The following is a 15,345-nucleotide window of genomic DNA, read 5'->3' as shown; positions in this document are numbered from 1 at the left end:
TTCGTGCAGATGTTTGTTGTCTTGCAAACGTCCCCATCTGTTGACTCAGGGATCGAGACGTGGCTGCACGATCCGTTACAGCCATGCGGATAAGATGCTTGTCATCTCGACTGCTAGTGATACGAGGCCGTTGGGGTCCAGCACGGCGTTCCTTATTACTCTTCTGAACCCCCCGATTCCATATTCTGCTAACAGTAATTGGATCTCGACCAACGCGAGCAGCAGTGTTGCGATACGATAAACCGCAATCGCGATAGGCTACAATCCGATCTTTATTAAAGTCGGAAACGTGATGTTACGCATTTCTACTCCTTACACGAGGCATCACAACAACGTTTCACCAGGCAACGCCGGTCAACTGCTGTTTGTGTATGAGAAATCGGTTGGAAACTTTCCTCATGTCAGCACGTTGTAGGTGTCGCCACTGGCGCCAATCTTGTGTGAATGCTCTGAAAAGCTGATCATTTGCATATCACAGCATCTTCTTCCTGTCGGTTAAATTTCGCGTCTGTAGCACGTCATATTCGTGGTGTACCAATTTTAATGGCCAGTAGTGTAGTATATGATTAAAATGCGAGTTGTATTTGTAGGTGATCATCTGGTAAGTCCCAGTCTTCTGACTGGTTTGATGCGGTCCACCACGAATTCCTTTCCCGTGCCAACCTCTTCACATCAGAGTAGAACTTGAAACCTACGTCCACAACTATTTGCTGCATGTATTCCAATCTCTGTCTTCCTCTACAGTTTTTGCCGTCTACAGCTCCCACTAGTACCATGGAAGTCATTCTCTGATGTCTTAACAGATGTCCTATCATCGTGTCCCTTCTTCTTGTCAGTGTTTTCCACATATTTCGTTTCTCGCCGATTCTGCAGAGAATCTCTTCATTCGTTACCTTATCAGACCATATGATCTACAAAATTCGTCTGTAGCATCGCAACTCAAATGCTTCGATTCTGTTCCCACAGGAGTCCATGTTTCACTACCATACAATGCTGTACTCCAGACGTACGTTCTCAGACGCTCCTTCCTCAAATTAAGGCCTATGTTTGATACTAATAGACCCATCTTGGCCAGGAATGTGTTTTTTGCCCATGTCATTATGGTTTTGATGTCTTCCTCGCTCCGTCAGTCACTAGTTATTTTGCTGCCTAGGTAACAGAATTCCTTAATATTATTTACTTAGTGACCATGTGGTTTGATGGTTCTCATTTCTACTACTTCTCATTACTTTCATCTTTCTTCGATTTAATCTCAGTCCATATTTTGTACTCATTACACTGTCCATTCCGTTCTGTAGATCATGTAATTCTTCTCGACTTTCGCTTAGGATAGCAATTTCATCAGCGAGTCGTATCACTGATATCCTTTCACCTTGAATTCCACTCCTGAACCTTCCTGTTATTTCCATTATTGCTTCTTTGATGTACATATTGAACAGAAGGGGGCGAAAGACTACATCCTTGTCTTACACCCTTTTTAGTCCGAGCACTTCGTTCTTGGACGTCGAGTCTTCTTATTTCCTTTTGGCTCTTGTACATATTATATATTACCCGCCTCTCCCTATAGCTTACCACTATTTTTTTAAGAATTTCGAACATAATACACCATTTTACATTGTCAAACGCTTTTTCCAGGTCGAAAAATCCTATGAACGTGTCTTGATTTTTTTGTAGTCTTCGTTCCATTATCAACCGCAACGTCAAAATTTCCTCTCTGGTGCCTTAACTTTTCCTAAAGCCAAACTCTTCGTCATCTAACACCTCGTCAGTTTTCTTTTCCATTTTTCTGTGTGTTGTTCTTGTCAGCAACTTGGATGCATGAGCTGTTAAGCTGATTGTGCAATAATTCTCTCACTTGTCAGCACTTGCAGTATTCGGAACTCTGTGGATGATATTTTTACGAAAGTCAGATGGTACGTCGCCAGACTCATAAATTCTACACAGCTTCTTGAATAGTCGTTTTGTTGCCACTTCCCCCAATGATTTTAGAAAATCTGATGGAATGTTGTCTGTCTCATCTGCCTTATTTGATCTCAAGTCCTCTACAGCTTGAATTCTGATTCTAATACCGGGTCCGCTATCTCTTCTAAATCGACTCCTGTTTCTTCTTCTATCACATCAGACATATCTCCCCCCTCATAGAGGCCTTCAATGTACTCTTTCCACCCATCCGCTCTCTCCTCTGCATTTAACAGCGGAATTCCAGCTACGCTTTTAACGTTACCATTCTTCCTTTTAATTTCCTATTTGCTGGGTTAATCCTTCCGACAACCATTTCTTTTTCGCTTACTTCACATTTTTCATGCAGCCATTTGGTTTTAGCTTACCTGAACTTCCTATTTATTTCGTTCCTCGGCGACTTGTATTTCTGTATTCGTGAATTTTCCTGAACATTTTTGTACGTCCTTCTTCCATCGATCAGCTGAAGTGTTTCTCCTGTACCCATGGTTTCTTCGCTGTTACCTTCTTTATACCTATGTTTTTCTTTCCAACTTCTGTGACTGTCCTTTTTAGAGATGTCCATTCCTGCTCAACTGTACTGCGTACTTAGCTGTTTCTCACTGCTGTATCTACAGTCTTACAGAACTTCAAGCGTGTCTCGTCATTCGTTAGTACTGCCGTATCCCACTTCTTTGTATATTGATTCTTCCTGACCACCAATCTCTTAAACTTCAGCCTACTCTTCATCACTACTACATTGTGATTTGAGCCTGTCCAGAACACTCATCCGTACTTGCCAGAGGATGTTCTAGTCTGTGAATAAGAGGGATAATGCGAATATTGCATGATGGAAAACTGGCAATTGTTTGATACACACAGGCGGATGTCTACCATGATGGACAGATCTGCAGGGAAGGACAAGTTCGATGGTCTGCCGTTTCCCCCAACACCGGTCCAGTGGATTATTGTCTGAGACTATGCAGAAATCATTTCTAGGGCAGAGACTCCACATCAACGTGTCACGGTTGCCAGGGAATCATTAGCACCTTAGATGATGATGATGATGATGATGTTTGGTTTGTGGGGCACTCAACTTCGCGGTCATCAGCGCCCGTACAAATTCCCAACCTTTGCTCAGTCCAGATCGCCACTTTCATGAATTATGATGAAATGATGAGGAGAGGACAACACAAACACAAACACATTAGGTTTGTTTATAAATAAATAAATCTTCTGCTACCAGTCACGATTTTCTTTATTTTACTATTTGCACGACGCGTTTCGAGAAATAATTCCCATTTTCAAGTGCGTTTTTATGATGTGTGTTAAGCCATTTCTTTTGATGTTGTCAGTGTGTGTGAGTCTGCTTCATTTTGTTGACTTTTACTGTAATACATAAGAAACGCGATTTTTAGTTGGGTATCAATATTTTCTGTGAAGTTAGTGGCTAAAGTTTGAGAACAATTTGTACTTACAATTTTCTAATAGTCCATTTGTGTAGAGAGTCACACACACTTAACATCACACACAACTTGTACATTTTACACATCGAAAATATCTTATATAAACAAAACAGTTACAAAGATCTTCTTATAGGTAGTTCACAGAGATAACATTATAGGTCTTCCACAGATTATGATATGCTTTTGTACAGAGGTTAATTTATCTTTACAATTTGGCTCATGAATTACTTATACTGATTTTACAATTGTGCTTATTTCTATGTTTCACTATTTTTATTTAAGTATATTTTCGAAACATCTGAAGAAATTCACTGATTCACTTTCAAGTTTTTCATTTAATATTTTATCTTCATATTTTCTGTAATGTGAATACATCTCCAGTTCTTCAAGCAAATCCATTTTATGTCCTTTATCTAGTCGGTGGAGTACTTTGACACTTTGCTCTATTTTTCCAAATGGGTGTCCTGTATTATGTATGTGTGTTGCTATTGCTGATGTAGCGTGTTTGTTGTGGGTGTATGCTCTAATGTGCTCTGTGTACCTGGTGTTGATATTTCGGCCTGTTTGTCCTATGTAGAACTTGGAGCATTCCTGGCATGTTACCTTGTATACTCCAGAGTCTGAATATGGATCATGATTACACTTTATATTATGTATTAGTTTTTGGTGTAGTTTATTGGATGTAGAAAACCCAATTTTTACTCTGTGATTTTTGAAAATATTTGCAATCTTCTGTGATACATTGCCTATGTATGGAATGCTAGATGTATATTTGTTTTTCTCTTTTTCTTCTGTGGTGCAGTTTGTACCTGGATTTCTCTTCATTTTGTCTAAGATTGTGTCAACCATGGAAGCATTGTAACCATTGGCAACTGCAATCTTCTTCACTGTGTTTATTTCTTGTTGCATATATTCTTGGTTCAATGGTATTTTTGTTGCCCTACACAGCATTGACCCGTAAGCTGCCTGTTTATGAATATTTGGGTGACATGAGGTTGCAGGGATTGTGGTGTCAGTCATTGTGTTTATCCTATAAATTTTGAATGTGCATGTGTTGTTGTGTCTTGTAATATTTAGGTCCAGAAAGTTGATACTTTTATTTTGCTCATGTTCCACTGTAAATTTGATTTTCTCGTTTAGATTATTGAAATGATTAAGAGTGTCTGTGATGTCTTTGGTATCTACTTTCACTAACAGTAGTGTGTCATCTACATATCTCCTATAATATTCTATTTTCCTTAGGCAGGGTTCTTGGCTGTCAAATAATTTTTGTTCTAAGTGATTTATGTATATGTCAGCTATGGTACCGGATATACGTGATCCCATTGCTAGGCCATCTGGTTGCTTATAAATGTTGTCATTAAAGGTAAAGTAGTTGTAACTTAGGGTTAGCTGAAGGAGTTCCATAAATTCGACAATCTCTGTGTATGAAAGTTTCTTGTGTTGAAAGTGAATTTCTTCAGATGTTTCGAAAATATACTTAAATAAAAATAGTGAAACATAGAAATAAGCACAATTGTAAAATCAGTATAAGTAATTCATGAGCCAAATTGTAAAGATAAATTAACCTCTGTACAAAAGCATATCATAAACTGTGGAAGACCTATAATGTTATCTCTGTGAACTACCTATAAGAAGATCTTTGTAACTGTTTTGTTTATATAAGATATTTTCGATGTGTAAAATGTACAAGTTGTGTGTGATGTTAAGTGTGTGTGACTCTCTACACAAATGGACCATTAGAAAATTGTAAGTACAAATTGTTCTCAAACTTTAGCCACTAACCTCACAGAAAATATTGATACCCAACTAAAAATCGCGTTTCTTATGTATTACAGTAAAAGTCAACAAAATGAAGCAGACTCACACACACTGACAACATCAAAAGAAATGGCTTAACACACATCATAAAAACGCACTTGAAAATGGGAATTATTTCTCGAAACGCGTCGTGCAAATAGTAAAATAAAGAAATTCGTGACTGGTAGCAGAAGATTTATTTATTAATAAACAAACCTATTGTATCTACAGTCGCAGGCTTTCAGAAACCATTTATAATGGATCAAATCACAAACACATTAGCCAGCGTGGGTGGGAAAGGAGGAGGGCGTGATGTTTCAAACAGAGCGACAATCCATGAACCTACGAGGGCATTTATGTACAGAAGTGGGCAGTTTTCAACGATTGATATGAATTTCTGAGCTCACAATACTGTAAATCGATCCTTTATTAATATCCCAAAATAAAGGTTTTTTTTATATCTACATCTTGTTTTGTGGTTTGTAAAGATATTCGTGGTACATAACTTTTTGTGTGCCTTCGTTGATAAATGTCACCTGAAAAGGAAATTGCTGCACGAACAGAAGTCGTCTGTTATTAGCACCTGAGAACCGCTCCAACCAAATTGTTCGTCCCCATTATCACAACAATCAGTAAGATGCAATTTACATAATAATTCTTGCTACATTGCTTGCACCTCCTAATAATGAACTGTGTGAGGGATCTGTCATTGCGCTTGCTTCATTTGTATTCGAGCAGTTCCATAGTACTAAAAAATTTGCTTTCGTATTTTGAGTGATACTGCGAAGACTTATCACAACACTCATAGCATTGTATTACAGGATGTACCGATTGTTTCCATGATGAATTAAAGGGACAAACTCACATTGCCTCAACGCTGCTGGAAGCTGAAGGAAATAACGTCCATTTTAGAGTTCCATATGGGAAGTTGGTACAAATTAGTTTCTTTGAATAGAACTTTTAAATCTGAAAAAAATTTCTGGTAAGTTTCTTCATATGTTGCTCCGACGCCATTATCTTCTTGGTATTGATGAGATCTAAATTTTGAAAAATCCTTTCGTCTGGAAACTAACAGTAATTAAACCATTTTTCCTCATCGGCAGATTGGGAATTGGGACCAGACAAGATTATTTCTTTTTACAAGTACGAGTCTCTGCGACCTACAACAATAGATAAAATCGTTCTTCCGGGAATCCATAGTGCTCGAGGATGGAGTAAAAATGGTCGCAGGCCAAAACTAAAAGCATTGTGAACATTCGTTATTTGCAAAGCGGAAGCAGGAAAACATAATTTTTGTAATAATTTCTAGAGAAAGAGTATATTACCGCTTAAAAGTTATCACGAATTTCTTGATGTGTCAGGAAATGCAGTGCTTTAATATTCAGATCGAAGAAAACGTATTTTCTTCTTTACTGCAACATTAAAACTGTATTAATCGGCACTTACACTATACTACACAATTTGCTTCGCATGTGTGTATATGCGTCAGCATAAGATTGTTTTGATGATATTGCTGCATTGCTGAAACACACTAAAAGTTTTATTGTACAAAACATGAAACTCTGCATATAACTATTTAATCCATATTGCTGCATAATTTGTTCTCTATTGAATTTACGCCATTTGTTTAGCGGAAAGGAATTTTATCCATAAAAACTCCGAGGATCATCAAGAAAGAGCGCTTGCACGGCAGATCTGTGATGCTGTGTACTCTTCCTGAAGCGACATCGCGTGACGTACGACACAAAACTGAAGGCAAAAAGAGCGTCTTTAACGTAATTCGCAACATCTGGTGCACCCTCTGACTGTTCTCATTACTATGCTACAGTCTCTGTCATACCTATAGTAAGTTAAAGCAATTCAGCGTCTTGCCACAACTTTTAAAAAGTCGATGGTCACCGACTGTATCATTACCGGTGGCTACGGTGTCAGACGGAAAAATGATGCAACCCGATACTGGAACTTTCTGCTGGTGGCATTCCAGGTACAGTCGTGGCGACAAATGGCATGCGCTGGACTATTGATTCCCCGGAATCAGAACTTGGTGACGCGCCTGTTTCACGTGCTAGTCCCTTGACTGGGTACAAACCGATATCTGATTCAAGGGCCATTCATTTTGTGGTCTGATGCACTCATCCGTTACGTGACTCCTCAAAGAAATATCTAAAATACAGACATCAACTAAAATCATAGGAGATATGTTTATGTATAAAAAAGATACTAAAAATTCACGGGATTCTTTTTCTGTGAGTTTTGGTCTATACTCCACTAGAGTAAAAAAGCCCTCTGTTTTTATTGTTCTTACATTGCATTTTTAGTTGACACAAACGGAGAATTTATTAGAGTTTTTATTATAGTGCTTGATACTAAGATTGCCTGATCTAACTAAATTGTTATCCAACTTCAGCACAACGATAGTACATTTCTATCATCGCTTCCCAGTTTTTCATGAAATATCTACAATAACTGAAATGATAAATCGAAGTTAACACAAATCTTTTCGTCAACACCTACGTAGTTAAGAAGACAGAAGACCTCCGCTGGTTGAATGCACCGGCCTTGAACCTAAGTAACAATCACGACTCGCAGTAAAGATCTTAAATGTGAAGGTTTCCTTTAAGTTCGCCTGCATCTAATCGACGAACTGATCCTGTATTTAACAATAAACTGGAAAATAACTTACGCTACTGCTTGGAAAACTTCACTGACGTTACTTTTGTATTTATTCTTTCCTTCTTTGTGCGTGCATATTTAAACACTGCTATGCCGTACACAGCAGAAACTAATTTACAACGCTGCCTTTGCCACGTTGCTTAATGGTGTCATATGTCATATCCCGTGAATCCTAAATAGCTGTGGTCCATAATCCGCGTACGTGTATCACCTGCTAGTGGTGCTCCTGTGCAAAGAGTACCAATGAATTCAGGGTACTAAGCAGTAAGATTTAACAAGATCGACTGACGACATTCAGATCGATGAAAATAAAACATGTCCTTCATACATAGATGCCATCTCTAAAATTGTCAATATACGCATACAATTTGTATCAAGTATACTAACAGAGATAAAACATGTCCTCCCTTAAGTTGAAGTTATATGGGGTTCCAAAACATGCATGATTGTAAAATAGTGTGATAATAAGGAACGTATTAGGTATGGCAGATAACAACACACCAGCTGACAGAGCCGTGACTGTCCGCTGCTTGACCCATAATCATGAAATGAGACAAAGCAGAATCAAATCCACGACGGAAACTCAGAGTTGCTGTACACTTTAAGATCATTCTGTCAAAAAATCAAACAAGAGTGAGAACTTTTGAGTATGTACGTAAGCGAAGATGAGAATCCAGTGCTAAATTTATTTATGGTACATCAAAATCTAGATAAAATGATTCAGACTTGAAACATACCGAGTGAGCGGGAGTCATACAGAACACTACCGCGTCGTCACAAACAAAAATTGCTTCTAATAGACGATGCTACTGTGGAGCGATGGGAATCAAATGTATCTTTAAAAAAGGGACAATGCATTTTAGTTTAAATGCGACACGAAAGACTCAAGATTGAAAGTTTAACTAATTACAAATGAAAAGTACAGCAATGTGGATTTTATAATCAAATATTCTTTTCTACCAAGTAACGACGGAAGAATGTGTTAATACGAAAGTCTAACTCTTGACTTATCCTTGTGAATGATGCGTACTTCAACGCATGTATGTTTATGTGTGTGCGTTTTCCCTAGGAAGATATTTAAATGTTCGTTGTTCACGCAGTTAGAGGCAGTGTTCAATAATAGGTCAAAATTTACACTTAATGCTTAGAGTTTGATGTTATCAATCTGTGATAACTGCTTATCCATATGTAATGCGTAAACGAAGACGTAATTCTGATGAAGATATTAAAAGCCTGAGTTTCAGTATCTAACACGTATGAGGCATATTACACTAGTTTTACGCATTTATGGAGCTGGTGCACTGGATCCTTTTGTTATATGTTCATTTTTTACAGCGATACTCATCTCTACATATTTAACTATTAGCTTCCTCATTAATCAGGATTTTATTTGAGCGTTTCATGTGTACGTAAGGGAACATCTTATCACAGAAGCACTACTCGTAGGGAGCAAAAGCCTATATCACGTAGGCACGCCATTAGAACCCTTAGGATGACACAGATGAAGGCTATTAGATTTAAAATTTTCCCCACATGCGTCTCATTCCTGACAATATTTTTACTGTTGTGAAGTTCTCACCTATGGTTAGGCACACTAGTTTGTTTCGAAATGTTCTCATAGACAATCTGCTTACTGTAAAGAATTTCTTCAATGAAAATATATGTAAGTTGTCCTTTTTAACCACAATGCTGTTATCCAAGACACGAAACTCCAACAGCAGCTTAAGTGAGAACTTACCCAACTACAATTTGTCAGTTCATGCAAGCAACAACGTCCTAAATGATCAACCACGCAGTTAAATGACAGGAGACTATCTATTAAATTTGCTAGCCTGCTATAGTGCTCTGTCTTCCCTGTACACATGAGAACAATGAACGTAAGTGAATTGGTAAATATGATACAAAATATAACAATGCTTTTTCTCCATAACAAGAAATGATGTTTCAACATAATCTCCATTTCGCTCTGTACGTTTACTTTAGAATGCTTCTAATTCTTTTTCATCCAGTAGGAAACAAATTTGTTTCAATTTCTGCTAAGTACTCGATAATCCCTTTACTTACCGGCAAGAAATATTTTGAAGTTAAGAAACTGGAATGAAGTCACGTAGAACAAGGACACTGCGGAACTATTGAGAAGTGAATGAAGGCATTGGAAAAGTACAATTTTGCTCTCTGATCTTGGCCCTTCTATTTAAAGAGAGTAATGATGGTGCATTTTAAGATACGGGCCCTATCTATTAACAAACAGTAAATCGTGATTAAATATATCGAGAGTGGTCAAAATATGAAAAAAATTTAATCACGTTCCCCGGTGGCCAGGCTGTTCTCGCATTATTCGTTCCAATTTCACCCCCCACGATGTACTAATTTAACTACGTAATCATCTCCACACCGTAGTGGCGCGCTAGGTTTCGCACTCTGTCAGATGAGAATAAATGACTTTCGGATTAGACTTCAACTTTTCAAAAACAAGATTTATTGAACGTTATTCCAGGATCGGTTTCAATCTCGAATCAGAAAAAAATGACTCTGAGCACTATGGGACTTAACTTCTGAGTTCATCAGTCCCCTAAAACTTAGAACTACTTACACCTAACTAACCTAAGGACATCACACACATCTACGCCCGAGGCAGGATTCGAACCTGCGACCGTAGAGGTCGCGCGGTTCCAGACTGTAGCGCCTAGAACCGCTCGACCACTTCGGCCGACTCGAATCAGAAAAGATAGCAACCATCGGGTAGCCACATTCTTCATACGTAAGACTTCATTGAGAATGCTGTGTATCAGTTCTTATGAAGTACCTCGCGTCTCATTAATTTCACGAAACATAGCGCTACAGTCTTCCTTACGAAGTCACGAATTTTAAGTACACACTGCACAAAAGGAAACGTGTCGTATTGACAGTGCTCGCACGAGTACTCCATATTTTATTTATTCAGCATTGAAGTCTACTAATGAAGTATATCCCTGAAGCCACTATTGTAGTACGTATATGGACCACAGTACAAATGGTTCAAATGGCTGTGAGCACTATGGGAGAAAATCTGAGGTCATCAGTCCCCTAGAACTTAGAACTACTTAAACCTAACTAACCTAAGGACATCAGACACATCCATGCCCGAAACAGGATTCGAACCTGCGACCGTAGTGGTCGCGCGGTTCCAGACTGACGCGCCTAGAACCGCTCGGCCACACCGGCCGGCTGGACCACTGTTCATTTGGTCCACAGTATGAGTGATTTGTGTCTACGAGTTACTTCTTTTTATTAATTTCTACGATATTAAATCAAGACTGAACAAAATTTCCTCTTATTTCAAATGAATACTACATTTATCACCACACCCTCTTGAAACTGAAATGGATCTATTTGATTCTTATCCAGAAGGACATTACCCGGAAGGGACAATTTAGTAGAGTGAAATAAAGTCAATCGGTGGTGCTTGTGAAGAGGTAGCTGTATCTAGCATTCCGTGTTGTAATACAGTCTGAAACTGTCGTCGATTGAAGGAGGTAGTTTCAGTGCTCGAAACCTTTCTCAGAAGAACTCGACCAAACTGAATCCAGCTCAAGAAACATATCTGGAAGGACTGTCATGTTCTACCTGCGTGGGACTTTGCAGTGACGCACGTGTATAGAATTTCGGAGGGGGGACGTGTTTCCCCGTGGTGTTCAAGACTGATCTGAAAGACGAAGATGCAGCTAGAAGCCAAACAATATACGTGTCTGGTTTCATTAAGAACTCACACTGAAGCAATATTTCCTCGTACCTCCGTTGTCACTTCGGTGGTTGTTGTCAGCGAAGTAGAAAGGAGATTATAATTCAGTGGGACGCTAAATTATTATATCCTTTTTACTTCGTTGAAACGAGGTCATTAGAGACGATTACTGAAGCAGGTTCAATGTGTCATTACTTGTCCGTTTGTCATCTGCGCTTTCGTTGCACCACACAGCAAATTTGTATTAAAACTACATCCAAAAGTTGAATCTGCAGTACATCAACTTCCGGATTATGTGATTTTGCCTGTTCTATCTCGCGGAACGTACGGGGGACGCAAAATTTACTCTTATTTTTAATGTGACTTAGTTACCTCACTTCATGCATGTAGTGATTGCTGTCATTGCCAGGACATACTGCAAGTCATTCCATTATACATTACGACGGACGGCCAGGGAAGCGATACAACTTCGCACTTGTATATGTATGTTCTGCTCAGTTTCCTGAGCCATCTACATCCATACTCAGCAACCAAGTGGCAAGTGAATGGCAGAGAGTGCGTTTCATTGCACTGCACGGTAAAGTCACATTAATGTTGGGCGCCAACTTGCAATAACCACTCATAGACGGCAAGTGGTAGTACAGCAGTGGAGTGTATGTACACTACCGGCCATTAAAATTGCTACACCACGAAGATGTGCTACAGACGCGAAATTTAACCGACAGGAAGAAGATGCTGTGATATGCAAATGATTAGCTTTTCAGAGCATTCACGCAAAGTTGGCGCCGGTGGCGACACCTACAACGTGCTGACATGAGGAAAGTTTCAACAGATTTCTCATACACAAACAGCAGTTGACCGGCGTTGCCTGGTGAAACGTTGTTGTGATGCCTCGTGTAAGGAGGAGAAATGCATACCATCACGTTCCCGACATTGATAAAGGTCGGATTGTAGCCTATCGCGATTGCGGTTTATTGTATCGCTATATCGCTGCTCGCGCTGTTCGAGATCCAATGACTGTCAGCAGAATATTGAATCGGTGAGTTCAGTAGGGTAATACAGAACGCCGTGCTGGATCCCGACGGCCTCGTATCACTAGCAGTCGAGATCACAGGCATCTTATCCGCATGGCTGTAACGGATCGTGCAGCCATGTCTCGATCCCTGAGTCAACAGATGGGGACGTTTGCAAGACAACAACCATCTGCACGAACGGTTCGACGACGTTCGCAGCAGCATGGACTATCAGCTCGGAGACTATGGCTGCGGTTACCCTTGACGCTGCATCAGAGACAGGAGCGCCAGCGATGGTGTACTCAGCGACGAACTTGGGTGAACGAATAGCAAAACGACATATTTTCGGATGAATCCATGTTCTGTTAACGGCATCATGATGGTCGCATCCGTGTTTGGCGACATCGCGGTGAACGCACATTGGAAGCGTGTATTCGTCGTCGCCATACTGGCGTATCACCCGGCGTGATGGTATGGGGTGCAATTGGTTACACGTCTCTGTCGCCTATTGTTCGCATTGACGGCACTTTGAACAGTGGACGTTACATTTCAGATGTGTTACGACCCGTGGCTCTACCCTTCATTCGATCCCTGTGAAACCCTACATTTCAGCAGGATAATGCACGACCTCAGGTTGCAGGTCCTGTGCGGGTCTTTCTGGATGCAGAAAATGTTCGACGGCTGCCCTGGCCAGCACATTCTCCAGATCTCTCACCAACTGAAAACTTCTGGTCAATGGTGGCCGAACAACTGGTTCGTCACAATACGCCAGTCACTACTCTTGATGAACTGTGGTATCGTGTTGAAGCTGCGTGGGCAGCTGTACCTGTACACGCCATCCAAGTTCTGTTTGACTCAATACCCAGGCGTATCAAGGCCGTTGTTACGGCCAGAGGTGGTTGTTCTGGGTACTGATTTCTCAGGATCTATGCACCCAAATTGCATGAAAATGTAATTACATGTCAGTTATAGTATAATACATTTGTCCAATGAATACCCGTGATCATCTGCATTTCTTCTTGGTGTAGCAATTTTAATGGCCAATAGTGTAAAATGTGTAGGGGGACGCGGAAAGCAGTGCAGTGAGTGGTCGTAATGCGGAAAATGAGCGATTTATCTCACATCCAAAAGGGCTTTCCGTGGAAGAGTGGAAGCATTTCCGAAACAGGTTGCGTACCGCCGTTATTTAAGTATACCGCGCATGGCAAAATGGCCTCGATCGCATGTCTGGTCCACCACGGGCTGTAGATGATAGTGGTGAACAAGGGGCGCGGAGAAATTTACATGCAAATAAGCGTGCAGCTATTGAGCAACTGACCATCAGGATGAACCAAGAGACTACCAACAGTGTATCCTCAACGATCTGTCAGCGAACCTTGCTGGACATGGGCTTCCGAAGCAGGCGCCTCGTTCTTGCACCAGTACTGAACGCTGTTCATTGCCGATGAAAGTTGTAATCTGTACGCCAATGCCGTTAAATGGACATCCTCTGAGTTGTAACAGGTGGCCGTTGCAGTTGAAGCACTTTATACGGTCCATTGCACATATGGCCATTGTCGTATACGGCCCGGTAACGATCGTCAAAAAATGCGGGCCCAAAGAGGAATCGTTATGGTCTGAACAATGTCTTCGTGGCACGTGTGCTCTCGTCCTTCTGAAAGGCAAAGTGGATCAACAGAAGTATGTGTCTAATCTTGGGGAACACGTCCACCCTTATATGCAATTTGGTTTTTCTTCGCACGAGCGCATTTACTAGGACGACAGTCCAACGTTCACACAGCTCGCTGTGTACGTACATGGTTCGAAGAGCACCAGAATGAGTTTGAGCCGTGGTAAAAATTGCTGTTTCGAAGAGCCCGCCACAGCGCATAGTGTGAAGCCGTCTCCGTCCGTTTCTGGAGGTGGCGCCGCTGTGGCAATCGCAGCTTTGGTGTCTCACTCTGGTGAGAAAGGGGAAAGGTTGCCTGTTCACGTGCATTTAAGGGGCGCTATGAGGTCGCCAGTCGGTCAGTCTGGGTCAGTCTCTCGTCCCCAGCTTGCTAGTCTCTCTTCCGCATTTGTTAGGCAGTTAGTGTCTGTCTGTCGGTCGGAGTGCTGGTATCTCTATCGTTCGGATCAACCTTTAAAGCCGGCAACATGAGAGTATTTCCACTCCGCCAGTAAGAGAACTCAGCTAGTGGTCGCCCAGTCGGGGCTTAGTTCCTGCATCTGAGCCTGCGCATTAGGCCGCCAGTCTGTTCGAGTTTGTTCAGGCAATGGTCATTGGCGGTTGGATCGATCGGTTGGTCGGTCGCGCACTGAGACACAAGATGACTTGTCCGTCTTGAGCGTCGGCGCATGTGAGGTCGCCATGTGAGTCCAGTGGGCCGCGCCGTACAGCGAGGGGTAGTGGCTTCGCGGTCGACACGAGAGCAACAGGACATCGGTCTGGCCGGCGCGAGCGGCGACGCCGTGAGACGGGAGACGGGCGCGCCTTCCTGCGTCCGTCGAAGCGGCTGGCAGCAGACGGTTCGGGAGAGCGATTCGGGGATGCTGCGCCAGGTCATCGCCAGACATCGCTGTTTATTAGAAGTTGATTCGTGATATGTTGTTTCATTTACTTGTTAAGTTCTATTTGTTATCTTGGTCTGTCTCTCGTCCCCAGCTTGCTCGTCTGTCTCTCGTCCGCATTTGTTAGGCACCTAGTGTCTGTCTGTCGGTCTGCCGTACGTTAATAGCTGCCTCTGTCATGTCT

This window comes from Schistocerca piceifrons, chromosome 7 (assembly GCF_021461385.2).
Source record: "Schistocerca piceifrons isolate TAMUIC-IGC-003096 chromosome 7, iqSchPice1.1, whole genome shotgun sequence".
NCBI classification, from domain to species: Eukaryota; Metazoa; Arthropoda; class Insecta; order Orthoptera; family Acrididae; genus Schistocerca; species Schistocerca piceifrons.
Note: the sequence above shows the minus strand (reverse complement) of the source record.